This window comes from Littorina saxatilis, unplaced genomic scaffold (assembly GCF_037325665.1).
Source record: "Littorina saxatilis isolate snail1 unplaced genomic scaffold, US_GU_Lsax_2.0 scaffold_2529, whole genome shotgun sequence".
Classification (NCBI taxonomy): domain Eukaryota; kingdom Metazoa; phylum Mollusca; class Gastropoda; order Littorinimorpha; family Littorinidae; genus Littorina; species Littorina saxatilis.
Window position 1 is genome coordinate 1 of NW_027126528.1, and position 12,952 is coordinate 12,952.

The 12,952-nt window shown below is 37.9% G+C and overlaps 1 long non-coding RNA gene across 1 annotated transcript; it reads left to right on the top strand.

Moving 5' to 3' along the window:
- The first annotated feature begins 6,361 nt into the window (after positions 1-6,361).
- Positions 6,362-9,197, top strand: LOC138954961 (uncharacterized). The gene is made up of 3 exons (XR_011452037.1): positions 6,362-6,494; positions 7,947-8,024; positions 8,411-9,197. It is a non-coding gene; the product is annotated as an uncharacterized lncRNA (long non-coding RNA).
- Positions 9,198-12,952: the final 3,755 nt, after the last annotated feature.

Here is a 12,952-nt window from a genome sequence, read left to right on the forward strand (position 1 = left end):
CCTTTACAAACAAACACACATAGGGGAAGGGCCTCTAATATGGACCACTTTTTATATTTAGTCAAGTTTTGACTAAATATTTTAACGTAGAGGCTCCTAATATGGACCATTTGTGATTTTTTTTCTGTATTTAATTTTTGCTGAGGGTCTATCAAAGCTATTTCACTCTAATTAGGCCTAACTGTTAAACAAAGAGAGAAGGACTACCAACCACAAAATGAAACTTCTTCGCAAGAAAACAAGCTATTTATCAGCAATAAACAACAAGTCGCGTAAGGCGAAAATACAACATTTAGTCAAGTAGCTGTCGAACTCACAGAATGAAACTGAACGCAATGCAACGCAGCAAGACCGTATACTCGTAGCATCGTCAGTCCACCGCTTATGGCAAAGGCAGTGAAATTGACAAGAAGAGCGGGGTAGTAGTTGCGCTGAGAAGGATAGCACGCTTTTCTGTACCTCTCTTCGTTTTAACTTTCTGAGCGTGTTTTCAATCCAAACATATCATATCTATATGTTTTTGGAATCAGGAACCGACAAGGAATAAGATGAAAGTGTTTTTAAATTGATTTCGAAAATTTCATTTTGATCATAATTTTTATATTTTTAATTTTCAGAGCTTGTTTTTAATCCAAATATAACATATTTATATGTTTTTGGAATCAGAAAATGATGGAAAATAAGATGAACGTAAATTTGGATCGTTTTATAAAAAAAATATTTTTTTTACAATTTTCAGATTTTTAATGACCAAAGTCATTAATTAGTTTTTAAGCCACCAAGCTGAAATGCAATACCGAAGTCCGGGCTTCGTCGGAGATTACTTGACCAAAATTTCAACCAATTTGGTTGAAAAATGAGAGCGTGACAGTGCCGCCTCAACTTTCACAAAAAGCCGGATATGACGTCATCAAAGACATTTATCAAAAAAATGAAAAAAACGTCTGAGGATATCATACCCAGGAACTCTCATGTCAAATTTCATAAAGATCGGTCCAGTAGTTTAGTCTGAATCGCTCTACACACACACAGACAGACAGACACACACACACACACATACACCACGACCCTCGTCTCGATTCCCCCCTCTACGTTAAAACATTTAGTCAAAACTTGACTAAATGTAAAAAATACTAATGGGGAAAAGAGAAAGAGAGAGAGATTGAGAGAGAGAGAGAGATAGAGAGAGAGAGAGAGAGAGAGAGAGAGAGAGAGGACAGAGAGAGAGAGAGAGAGAGAGAGAGAGAGAGACACACTGACACAGTTTAATTGAATATGGGCCTGCAGCCCCTTTCAATGGGGGGGGAGGGGGGGGGGGTACACATGAATCACAGGAAAAAATAGAAAACATGATATTTGAACGTATGCAAAATACACAGTGGTTTGTTCCAAGCTTTCCTCTATCAATTATCTTGCACATCAATGCTGCCTAATATATACATACAACCGAACAATAAATACAGCAACAACAAAACCTTCAGCGACAATTAATCCTCATTATTTTTTAACATTGACAATCTTAACTGAAATGCAAAAAACAAAAACTTTGCTAAATCTACAATTGTTTCTGTGTCTTGTTTTTTAAACATGGAAATCATACTGCCCAACTGATCACCAACACTTAAAAACTGTGCTAAATACTTTCTTCTTAACTCACAATAATTATGTTTGGCATTCAAAAAAAAATGGATTTCGGTCTCTAATTTATCTTCACAAAAGGGGCAACACTTGTTTTCTGTTGAATTTTGGAAGCGATCTCTGTGGATATTTATCTGTGAAACACCCATTCTAAATTGAGCGATGACATTTCTGTACACATCTTTCCATAAAATGTCCACATAACGTTCTTTTTCAAAACAGGCTTTATATTTTCCATACAGTGATAGGCGCTCACTCGAGTCCAAATGATTACGCCAATCATGACAGAAGGAACTGCAGAGCCTCTCCTTCAGTTCTGCAAAAAACACCCTCTTGTTTCCACATCCAAACATCCAAACTTGGTAAAATCCATTTTCACACAAAACTGCCTTTACATGCGTTACCCATGTGATACCACCTTTTTCGTGGAGGTTGAACGACATTTTGTATGCCTTCTTTGAATAAAAATTGTCTGGCTGTCTCAATAACCGTTACCAATATTTATACAACTCCTGCAATGCAACCGAGGGGTGGATTAAATCTAGTTGATTATTTTTAGACAAGTGAGAAATTAGAACGAACTACTTTGATTACACCAAAAATCACACGTGGATTATTCGAAGTAAGAATAAAGAGGGCTAAAAAATAATCAACACTAGAATTTATTTTTAGAACATTTGAAACCCAGACGATTGGACCCTGTTGCGGAAGAATACGTACAACGTTGACTCAAAACTGTAACAACAATGGCTGACGTGTATGAAGTACACGCATACCTCGCCAGGTTTGTTTCTGTGACTAGTCAACAGACGATGCCATTTGCTTTGTGTGTGTTTTTGTTGTTGCTTACTGTACGTGTAAAATCCAGTTCTTTAACAGGCAACAAACCTTGCAAATTTCCAAAAGCTGCAATCTGAAGCGACCTATCTCTGATTCTAGCAGACGATCTCTCCAATGTTTAACACAAAATCAGCAAACTCTCCTGTCACATAGAACGTCCATTATATAGTGCAATGTTGAAATGAAGTTACCGGTCTGAAACATTTAGTCGTTTCTTCTGAGACAATCCTTGTTCTCTTATCATCTACAGATTTACCGCAGTCTTCACCACGCGAATTCACAACAGAAGTCAGACTTTCGAACATATACAATCTACGTAGGCAAGCACGATACGTCATGACGTCATATGATTCCTAGCATATTGACGTAATGCTAAACATCCGGTTATCCCGAGTTTTCTCCGTAATACATGTCCGTGGGTTTTTCAATGTTCGGTTATTTCCGTGGCTTCATGCGGAAAGGGAACCGTCGTCTGCTATCAACGACATGGACCATTCTGACAAAAACATGATTTTAACACAGAATGTAATGTCAGAATAGCTATATAAACGCTATTGTGTTTTAATCGTAGCAATAGGGTCCGATATTTAGACGAGACAAGTATAATGCCGACGAGTCGGAGACTAAGAATAAAGTAAAACAATAGGGACTATTTGAATGACGCGCATTTGACACTCTGAGTGATTAGGCTGAAATGAAATTGCCTACAAAATGTCGTCTGCATGACTGCATGTTCGACCCGTGTTGTTCTTTGTATAAATAGCTTAAACAATGACATCATTTGAAACCCAGACGATTGGACCCTGTTGCGGAAGAATACAACGTTGACTCAATATATCACGCATTCACATCAACCAGCAGATCGCAGCCATTTCGGCGCATATCCTACTTTTCACGGCCTATTGTATATATGGGTGTTTTGTGTACGGTTTTTAATTTATTTGACTATTCAGGACCAACGTGTTTCCTTTCTGCGCTGCGTAGGTAGCGTCCGTATTTGGAATTACAGTTGAACAACCTTTATGTATTCAATTAAATGAAAAATGTATCAACTAATTATTTATTTTGCTATAACATAACTTTGTGTTCTGTTATGTGGTAAATGTTGCGGTATCTTCAATTCACCTTCACTCGGGTAGAGTAGGGAGGGGGACATAGAGAGAGAAAGAGAGAGAGAGAGAGATAGAGAGAGAGAGAGAGAAAGACAGACAGACAGACAGACAGACAGACAGACAGACAGACAGACAGACAGACAGACAGACAGAGACAGAGAGAGCAAGGGGGCTGTACACTGATCAATGTACTGGCCCGACTGAAAGAACAGTTATTGCTTTTTCAGTGCCGACATTTTACACATTCAGAAAAAAAAATGTGCATGCTTTCTTCATTGTTTTCGAAAATTACACATCGATTTGTCTCTTTGTCTCTTTCCTCTGTTTTGTTGCATCGGTTCCGGATTACTTTTTTGTATGTGCAAAGTTTTGTATGGCCAAGTTCTCCTTCCCTTGTGAAGAGGCTAAGCCTCACTAAAAAAATATTGTGAATTATGTCTGTCTGTCTATCTGTCTGACTAACTGTCTATATGTCTCTCTGTTTGTCAGTCTGTCTGTCTGGCCGTCTGGCTGTCTGGCTGTCTAGCTGGCTCCCTGTCTGGCACCCTATCTGTCTGTCCGTCGATGCGTCCGTCCGTCCGTCCGTCCGTCCGTCCGTCCGTCCGTCCGTCCGTCCGTCCGTCTGTCTGTCTGTTTCTCTGTTTCTCTATCGTGTTTTCTTTGTACATCATTTGGAATAGTGGTGGAGTTACAAAAGTGACCTTGACCATAATGATCGCCTGACCTTAACGCGAATGTTTAGTCAATCCCTTGAGAGTTCGTTCTGGAAAGGTTCAACTGTTGTAAAGACCATCGGATACACAGCAAATGTATCCGTGTTTGTAGAATGAAAGAATCCTAAAGCAAATAGATTGCCAACGTTCCGAACTTTAGAATGTAACAAAATATAGAAAGGTCAGTTTTTGGAAAGTTGAATTCTTGGCCATGAAACCCACGTCACATTGACTGATATTCGACCCAGCGGTTTTTAAAGCGTACAGACACACCAACAGTTGCTATACCGAAAATATATTAAACTGCAACATGTCTGTATTATAAGAGTTTGTCTGGTCGTCAACTTAACAAACCGCTGAGCCGAAGATCAATCATTATAACGTTTTGGGGTGGAGGGGGGGGGGGGGGGTGGGGGGGCGGTTGTTCGGAAATTACAAAGTAAATGGATAATAGATATTAAAATTCATTAATGAATAATCAAATAAGATTCCAAAAACATATAGATATGATAGGTTGTATTCAAAACAAGCTCCGAAAGTTAACAAGAAATACAGAAAAGCGCGCTTTCCTGCTTAGCACAATACGCTACCGCGCTATTCTGGCGAGTTGATTTCACTGCGTTTTGCACGTGGAAGGTGAGCGATTTCCTTCTCGCGGGGATTGACGAAGCTGTACTGTCTTGGTGAAAAACTACAGTGCGTTCAGTTTCATTCCGTGAGTTCGACAACTTGACTAAATTTAGTAATTTCGCCTTACGCGACTTGTTTTATTTTCTACCCTGTTTGTCTGCAAAGAGATGCTGAAAAGGATTTTGAGGGGGAAATGTTAACTGGTTGCGACCATATGTAATCAAAATATTGTATTAAAAAAAAAAATCCCTGCGCTTAGAACTGTACCCACGTAATACGCGCGATATAAGCCTCATATTGATTGATTGATTGAAAACATAAACGCTGAAGCGTAATTAGAAACAAGTCGCGTAAAGCAAAATTACTACATTTAGTCAAGCTGTGGAACTCACAGAATGAAACTGAACGCTGCATTTTTTTTTTACAATGACCGTAGTCCGCCGCTTGTGTAAAACGGAGTGAAACTGACGAGCCTGTTCAGCGCGGTACAGTGGGTAGTGGTTTTGCTGTGCTGCATAGCACGCTTTTCTGTGCCTCTCTTCGTTTTGACTTTCTGAGCGTGTTTTTCATCCAAACATATCATATCTATATGTTTTTGGAATCAGGAACCGACAAGGCATAAGATGAAATTGTTTTAATGTTCAGAGATTGTTTTTAATCCAAATATAACATATGTATATATGTTTGTGGAATCAGAACATGACGAAGAATAAGACGAAATTGTTTTTGGATCGTTTAATAAATGGGTCACTCTCCTAGAAACTGGTCAGTCGGGACAGCGTACAAAAACATTTAAATAAACAACAAAATAATTACTTTCCTTTATTTTTATGTGTTTTGTTGTCTTCAGTGTTATTTGGAGCAACAGTGTGAACAAGAACTAAAGCGTTTGTAAATTCTGTGATTTGCTTTGCACTGCAGAAGCTCTGAAATCGCCACTTTTTTCCATTCGAAAGTGTGACATGCTATCTCTGCACATACACATGCCTCAAATTTACCCATTTGATAACACATTTTTCTACAATTGTTGCAAATTCCTGTGTATGAATTTGATTTCACCCGCCCGATGCGCCCAAACGATCTTTCGATAATAACTTGGTTGCATTTGACCATGTAGAAACAAGTCGTCTCGCACGTCACGCCTGGTGTCCTATTTTTAGCTTCAACGCCATGCCCAAACATAACTTGTGCATACTGTTTCAGGGGATGGATAATTCTACTCTGACATAGTAAAATATTCGATGTCGTTAATCGCGATTGAATGAGATTCAAGTTGAGTCTGTAAAGCAAGTTTAATGAGATGTTCTGATAGATCTGCAAGTGGTGTCCGAAAATTTGCGATACGTGTGAGCACATTGCAGAACTATTTTCTGGCAAACTTGCGATCTTTCAACCCATTCGCGCATGAATATAAGGGAGTCCCTGCGGGGGTTACACGGTGCAAATGTGTTTTCGTACAATCGAGCACGCGGTTAGACGCAGGAAAACTTTGTTGTTGCGGGGTCCGCGCCAAAGTTGACGACAGACGTGCGAGACGGTACATGTGATCACAACCTTTGAGGTAAGTTTGAGCTTTACGACGGCTCTATTTTTATTATTTAGCGTGTAGAACTTAAACCACTAATATAATTCGAAAAAAAAATGCCTTTCTGTCAGAAAAACGCAACCAAGTGGCAAATTCAAGGGTAGAGTAGATCTAGGTACAGTCCAACGTGAAAAGAAGTTTTCGTTTTTTATGATTGTTTTGCGCCTCTTGTTAGTTTATTTTCTATTTTTTTTAAATGAAGATGAGATCATGTGGTTCAGGTTCATTTGTTTTGTTGAGAATCTCAAGAAATAGCGTTTGAATCTCTCATCATAGCCAGAGCTGTCTCGTTCGTATAGCGGACGCCATTGCTGCTTTTCCGCATGCGGTGTCAGCGATGCGTGCGGGACAGAAATTATGACAGATACCATCTGGCATTTTCATTCGCACTGGAGCAGATTTTACACAGCGTGTAGTCATTTTTACATTTAGTCAAATTTTGACTAAATGTTTTAACATAGAGGGGGAATCTAAACGAGGGTCGTGGTGTATATCGTGTGTGTGTCTGTCTGTGCGTGTGTGTGTGCGCGTGTGTGTAGAGCGATTCAGAGTAAACTACTGGACAGATCTTTATGAAATGTTACATGAGAGTTCCTAGGCATGATATCCTCAGATGGTTTTTTTATTTTTGGGATAAATGTCTGATGACGTCATATCTGGCTTTTTGTAAAAGTTGAAGCGGCACTGTCACACCCTCATTTTTCAATCAAATTGATTGAAATTTTGGCAAAGCAATCTTCGACGAAGGCCGGACTTTGTGTTGCATTTCAGCTTGGAGGCTTAAAAATTAATTAATGACTTTGGTCATTAAAAATCTGAAAATTGTAATTAAAATTTTATTTTTTTATAAAACGATCCAAAACTACGTTCATTTTATTCTTCATCCTATTCTGATCCAAAAACATATAAATATGTTATATTCGGATTAAAAACAAGCTCTGAAAATTAAAAATATAAAAATTATGATTAAAATAAAATTTCCGAAATCGATTTAAAAACAATTCCATCTTATTCCTTGTCGGTTCCTGATTCCAAAAACATATAGATATGATATGTTTGGATTAAAAACACGCTCAGAAAGTTAAAACAAAGAGAGGTGCAGCAAACCGTGCTTATGCAGCACAGCGAAACCACTACCGCCCTAAACAGGCTCGTCAGTTTCTCTGCGGTCATTGTTAAAAAATGCAGTGCGTTCAGTTTCATTCTGTGAGTTCCACAGCTTGACTAAATGTAGTAATTTCGCCTTACGCGACTTGTTGTTTCTTTGTGTTACGAGGATGTGTTCAGGACAGAACCACTCTGGTTTCCAATGTGTGTATCTTGGGATCTTGACGATTGTAACATGCACTGTTATGTACCTCAATGTGCGATGTAAAGCTGTGGTAGCAATTAAAATATCTGACTCCAACTGTTGCATACTTTTTTCAGATGCCAGGATGCTGCTAATGCTCCTATCCTTTCTGCCAGTCCAGTCAATGCTGATCAAGGAGCAGATCAGAGAGACCGGTACGTTTTTACTGTAAATAATTGTTTTAACATGTTTTTCATTAATCTTAATCTTATTATACTGGAATGACTTTGCTTGCATGCAGTCATTTTTTTAATTTTCTGTATCCATACTGATTTGTGGAGACATTCCTAGCAAAGTCTTTCCATGGCATGGTAAGTGCAGGTTACATATGGAATCAATTACATTTATACATGTATTTCAAGTACCAAATTACCCCTAGTTGGTATGAATGGAGAGCTTCAGTTGTCTGCTTTTCTGAGGTAGACATTTCCAAGTTTATTGGTGTCACTTGCTCCTTGTATTTTTAATTCATGATGTAAACCTTTTCAGTTACTATTTTTAATTTTTCTATTTTAAGAAAGGTTCATTTGTTTGTCCACAGATTGACACACTGGATGGGAATGGGGTGGTTGTCCGTTTCCTTAGTAAACAAGGATCATCGTTTGTGTGGCCTGCTGTGGAGGAGAGATTTTTTGTGGAGTTTGAGGAAGTAGTTGAGGTGCTGCCTGTCCCACCTCTTGACAGGCGTGGCAGACACACATTTCAATAAAAAGTTGTTTCGTTTTGACTGAAATAAACCCATGGTTAACTGATATTGGTGTCTGTGTTTGTTTGCGGTGTCCATGGTTACACGCGAGACGTTCTGTGTCATTTGATGAATATCTGCATGTATTACCAAGATTTTTCAAAGTATGTCCATATATCTGTTTTAAGTATTCATGGAGATTCTTTAAATCATACAATTTTGCAGATAGCAATATCTGATCACTTGCTGGACAGGTTTTCTGTAAATGATGAAATGGTCGATCTGGCGTCCTCATAGTAATCCCCCCATTATGTAAGTGTATGGTATATTTTGAAACTTCTGGTACTTCTATGAAGCAATTTCTATTGTATCTCATTGGAAATTGCATGATAAATACTTGTATTTTTTATGATAAGAGTAAAAATGTGCATCTAATGGTGTCCTGTGCTACACGCGAGACAAGGCAACCTTCAACACATTATCTTAAATTACAACATTTCCAAAAGTTTATCTTGCTTTCCAAAACCTTGTGTTGGAAAGTTGAGATGTTAAACAAACCAAACACACCAAAATATTTCAATTTTGACTAACTTTATTTTTGGGCACTCAAGTCACACATCTGACCAGTTTTCAGGAGAGTGACCCATATAAAACATTTAATTACAAGTTTCCGATTTATAATGACCAAACTCACTCATTAGTTTTTAAGGGGGAATCGAGACGAGGGTCGAGGTGTATGTGTGTGTGTGTGTGTGTCTGTCTGTCTGTCTGTTCGTGTGTGTGTGTAGAGCGATTCAGACCAAACTACTGGACCGATCTTTATGAAATTTGACATGAGAGTTCCTGGGAATGATATCCCCAGACATTTTATTTTTATTTTTTTGGATAAATACCTTTGATGACGTCATATCCGGCTTTTTGTAAAAGTTGAGGCGGCACTGTCACACCCTCATATTTTAATCAAATTGATTGAAATTTTGGTCAAGCAATCTTCGGCAAAGGCCGGACTTTTCGGAGCAGTTGTATTCGATCGTGAAAACCTGCTTGCCTGTCAAGGAAGTCACCATTCGGGAGGGAGACACACCCTGGATCACATCATATATTTTGAAATTAAAAGACCGAAAAAGATTTATTCATACTATTGCTGTGCATGTAGACACACCACAAGCTTGGGAACTCTTTCGTAAGATAAGGAACCAATACACAGATGCTATTCGAACGCGAAAGAAACAATATTTAGAGGAACTTGACCGGTCCGTATCTGATCCAAAGAAATTTGGTCAGAAGCAGTGGTGGAAGTTAGTTAACAGGTTTATGGCAAAGAAAGGCTCTGACCAAAACGAAATCCCGCCACTAACAGTTGATTGTAAAACCTATTTTGAAGACCAGGAAAAGGCTGAATTATTTAATATGTCTTTTGTTAAACAATCAGAAATAAACGACACAGACGATAATGTTCCCGATATAGACAATGCTGAGTTTTTTGTCGACGATATGGTCGTGACTTCTGAAGAAGTGAAAAGTGTAATAGAAAGTCTTGATACATCTAAAGCTGTCGGGCCTGATAAAATTCATAATAAGATTCTTATTGCAAGTTTACCTATAATAGCAGAACCTCTATCTATTTTATTTACAAGATCATTAAATGAGGGTGTATTTCCAAGCATATGGAAAACAGCACACATAACACCGATATTTAAAAAGGGGGATAAAGGAGACTGTTTAAATTATCGTCCCATCTCAATCTTAAGCTGCGTAGGTAAAGTTCTTGAAAAATGTGTTCAGAAACATGTGTTTGATTATTTTGTATCGAATAACATAATCACACCTTCCCAGTCTGGTTTTATTCCCGGTGACTCCACTGTGTACCAGTTAACATGCCTATATAACGACTTTTGCAAGTCACTCGACGACAGCATTACTGTCCAGGCAATCTTTTTCGACATTTCCAAAGCATTTGACAGAGTCTGGCACAAAGGTCTTCTGAGAAAGTTATTTGCACTAGGGATTCGAGGTCAGATGTTTAATTGGTTGCAAAACTATTTAACTGATCGAACACAAGCAGTGGTGCTTAAAGGAAGTATGTCTAGCTACTTACCTGTGCAAACAGGCGTTCCACAAGGCTCTATTCTAGGACCTCTCCTTTTTCTGGTTTACATTAACGACATAGTTGATAACGTTGAATCCATTATTAAACTGTTCGCCGACGATACAAGTATGTATCTAAGCCTGGAAAATTCTCGGATGCGAACAGATATTTTTAACTCAGATCTTGAAAAAATCGACCAGTGGGCTAGTCAGTGGAAAGTTAAATTTAATCAAAGTAAAACAAAACTTCTGAATATAAGCAGGAAAAGGAATCCAGATTACATCCCTTTAAACTTCGGTGGCACAATTTTACAAGAAACTGAAAGTCATAAACATCTTGGTATTATTATTCAGAATAACGGTAAGTGGGAGTTACATATTAAATCTGTTATAGCAAAATGCCGTACGCTAGTAGCTTGCTTACGATCTTATAAATATAGACTAGGCAGAAAAGCTTTAGAAACAATGTATAAATCCTTCATATTGCCACATTTTGATTATGCTGATGTTCTCTGGGACAACTGCCCAAAGGAGTTAGCCACCGAGCTTGAAAGTATTCACTTAGATGCAATTCGAACAATAATTATTGTTGGAGCAGTCCGCGGTACAAGCCATCAAAAATTGTACGATGAGTCAGGCTTTATTTCATTACTAGAGAGGCGAAAACGTCATAAATTGATATTATTTCACAAGATCGTTCACCGCAAGGTGCCAAACTACTTATTAGCGATATTGCCACCATTGATATCAACTAATAACCCATATCACCGGCGCAGACCTCTAGACAGGAAAGTTCCATCGTTTAAAACTGAATTATATAGAAACTCATTTCTCCCATCTACTACACAACTCTGGAATTCTTTACCAGACTTTATATAAAACTTAGTGATTCCCTAAGTGAATTTAAGCACTTTTTGTCAAAAAACGATTTAAGTCCGCCGTGTTATTTTTACTCTGGAGATCGCATGTCACAAATAATTCACTGTAAGCTCAGGTTATATATAAGTGATCTCAATAACGATCTAGTGAGACGTCACGTTGCTACAGGTGCATCTTGTGACTGTGGATTCCCGTCCGAATCCGTACAACACTTCATATTCGATTGTCCAAATTATCGCGAAGCACGTCAAAAAACTATACATACCCTCCCTAATCACACAATTCACCTCCCCCACCTTTTAAACGGAGACAGACAGTATTCTTTAGATTTGAACAGGAATTTTTTTTTCACCGTACACTCGTTCATTGAACGTTCAGGCCGCTTTGGGCAAGTCAGAATAAATGCTCTACAAGCCGGACAACAACTTTAACTTCTGCACATCTCCTACCCATCCCTCTTCTTTTATTCATCTTCTTTCCCTCCTTCCTTCCTTTACTGTCTTTCTTTATAATCATTATGCAACGTTCATTACGTTATTAATAGATTTGGTTTATTGAGACAAATTTTTCACCCGTTACCGCCTTATGTTGTACTGTCATGCAGGAACACCACTATAAGCTTCTAGCTTGTTGCTGTTTCTGTGAACTTTGTATACATGTCATGATTGTAACCCTTGTTAAAATAAACTTATGTTTAAACCAAAGGCCGGACTTCGGTATTGCATTTCAGCTTGGTGGCTTAAAAATTAGTTAATTACTTTGGTCATTAAAAATCTGAAAATTGTAAAAAAAAGAATTGTTTTATAAAACGATCCAAAGTTACGTTCATCTTATTGTTCATCATTTTCTGATTCCAAAAACATATGAATATGTTATATTCGGATTAAAAAAAAGCTCTGAAAATTAAAAATATAAAAATTATTATTAAAATAAAATTTCCGAAATCGATTTAAAAACAATTTCATCTTATTCCTTGTGGGTTCCTGATTCCAAAAACATATAGATGTGATATGTTTGGATTAAAAACACGCTCAGAAAGTTAAAAAGAATAGAGATAAAGAAAAGCGTGCTATCCTTCTCAGCGCAACTACTACCCCGCTCTTCTTGTCAATTTCACTGCCTTTGCATCGAGTGGTGGACTGACGATGCTACGAGTATACGCTCTTGCTGTAAAAATGCAGTGAGTTCAGTTTCATTTTGTTAGTTCGACAGCTTGACTAAATGTTGTAATTTCGCCTTACGCGACTTGTTTTGTTTTTGTGTGTGAGTAAGAATATTTTTGATGTGCACCCCAACCCCCTCCCCAAAGTTGATTTGGTGCGGTAAAAAGATAAGAAAATCTTCCAAGCCATTTGGTTGTTTTAATGACGTAAACTAGTTATAATAAAAAAAAAAACTAAAACCCATCTGCCTACTTTTTTTTATGACGTG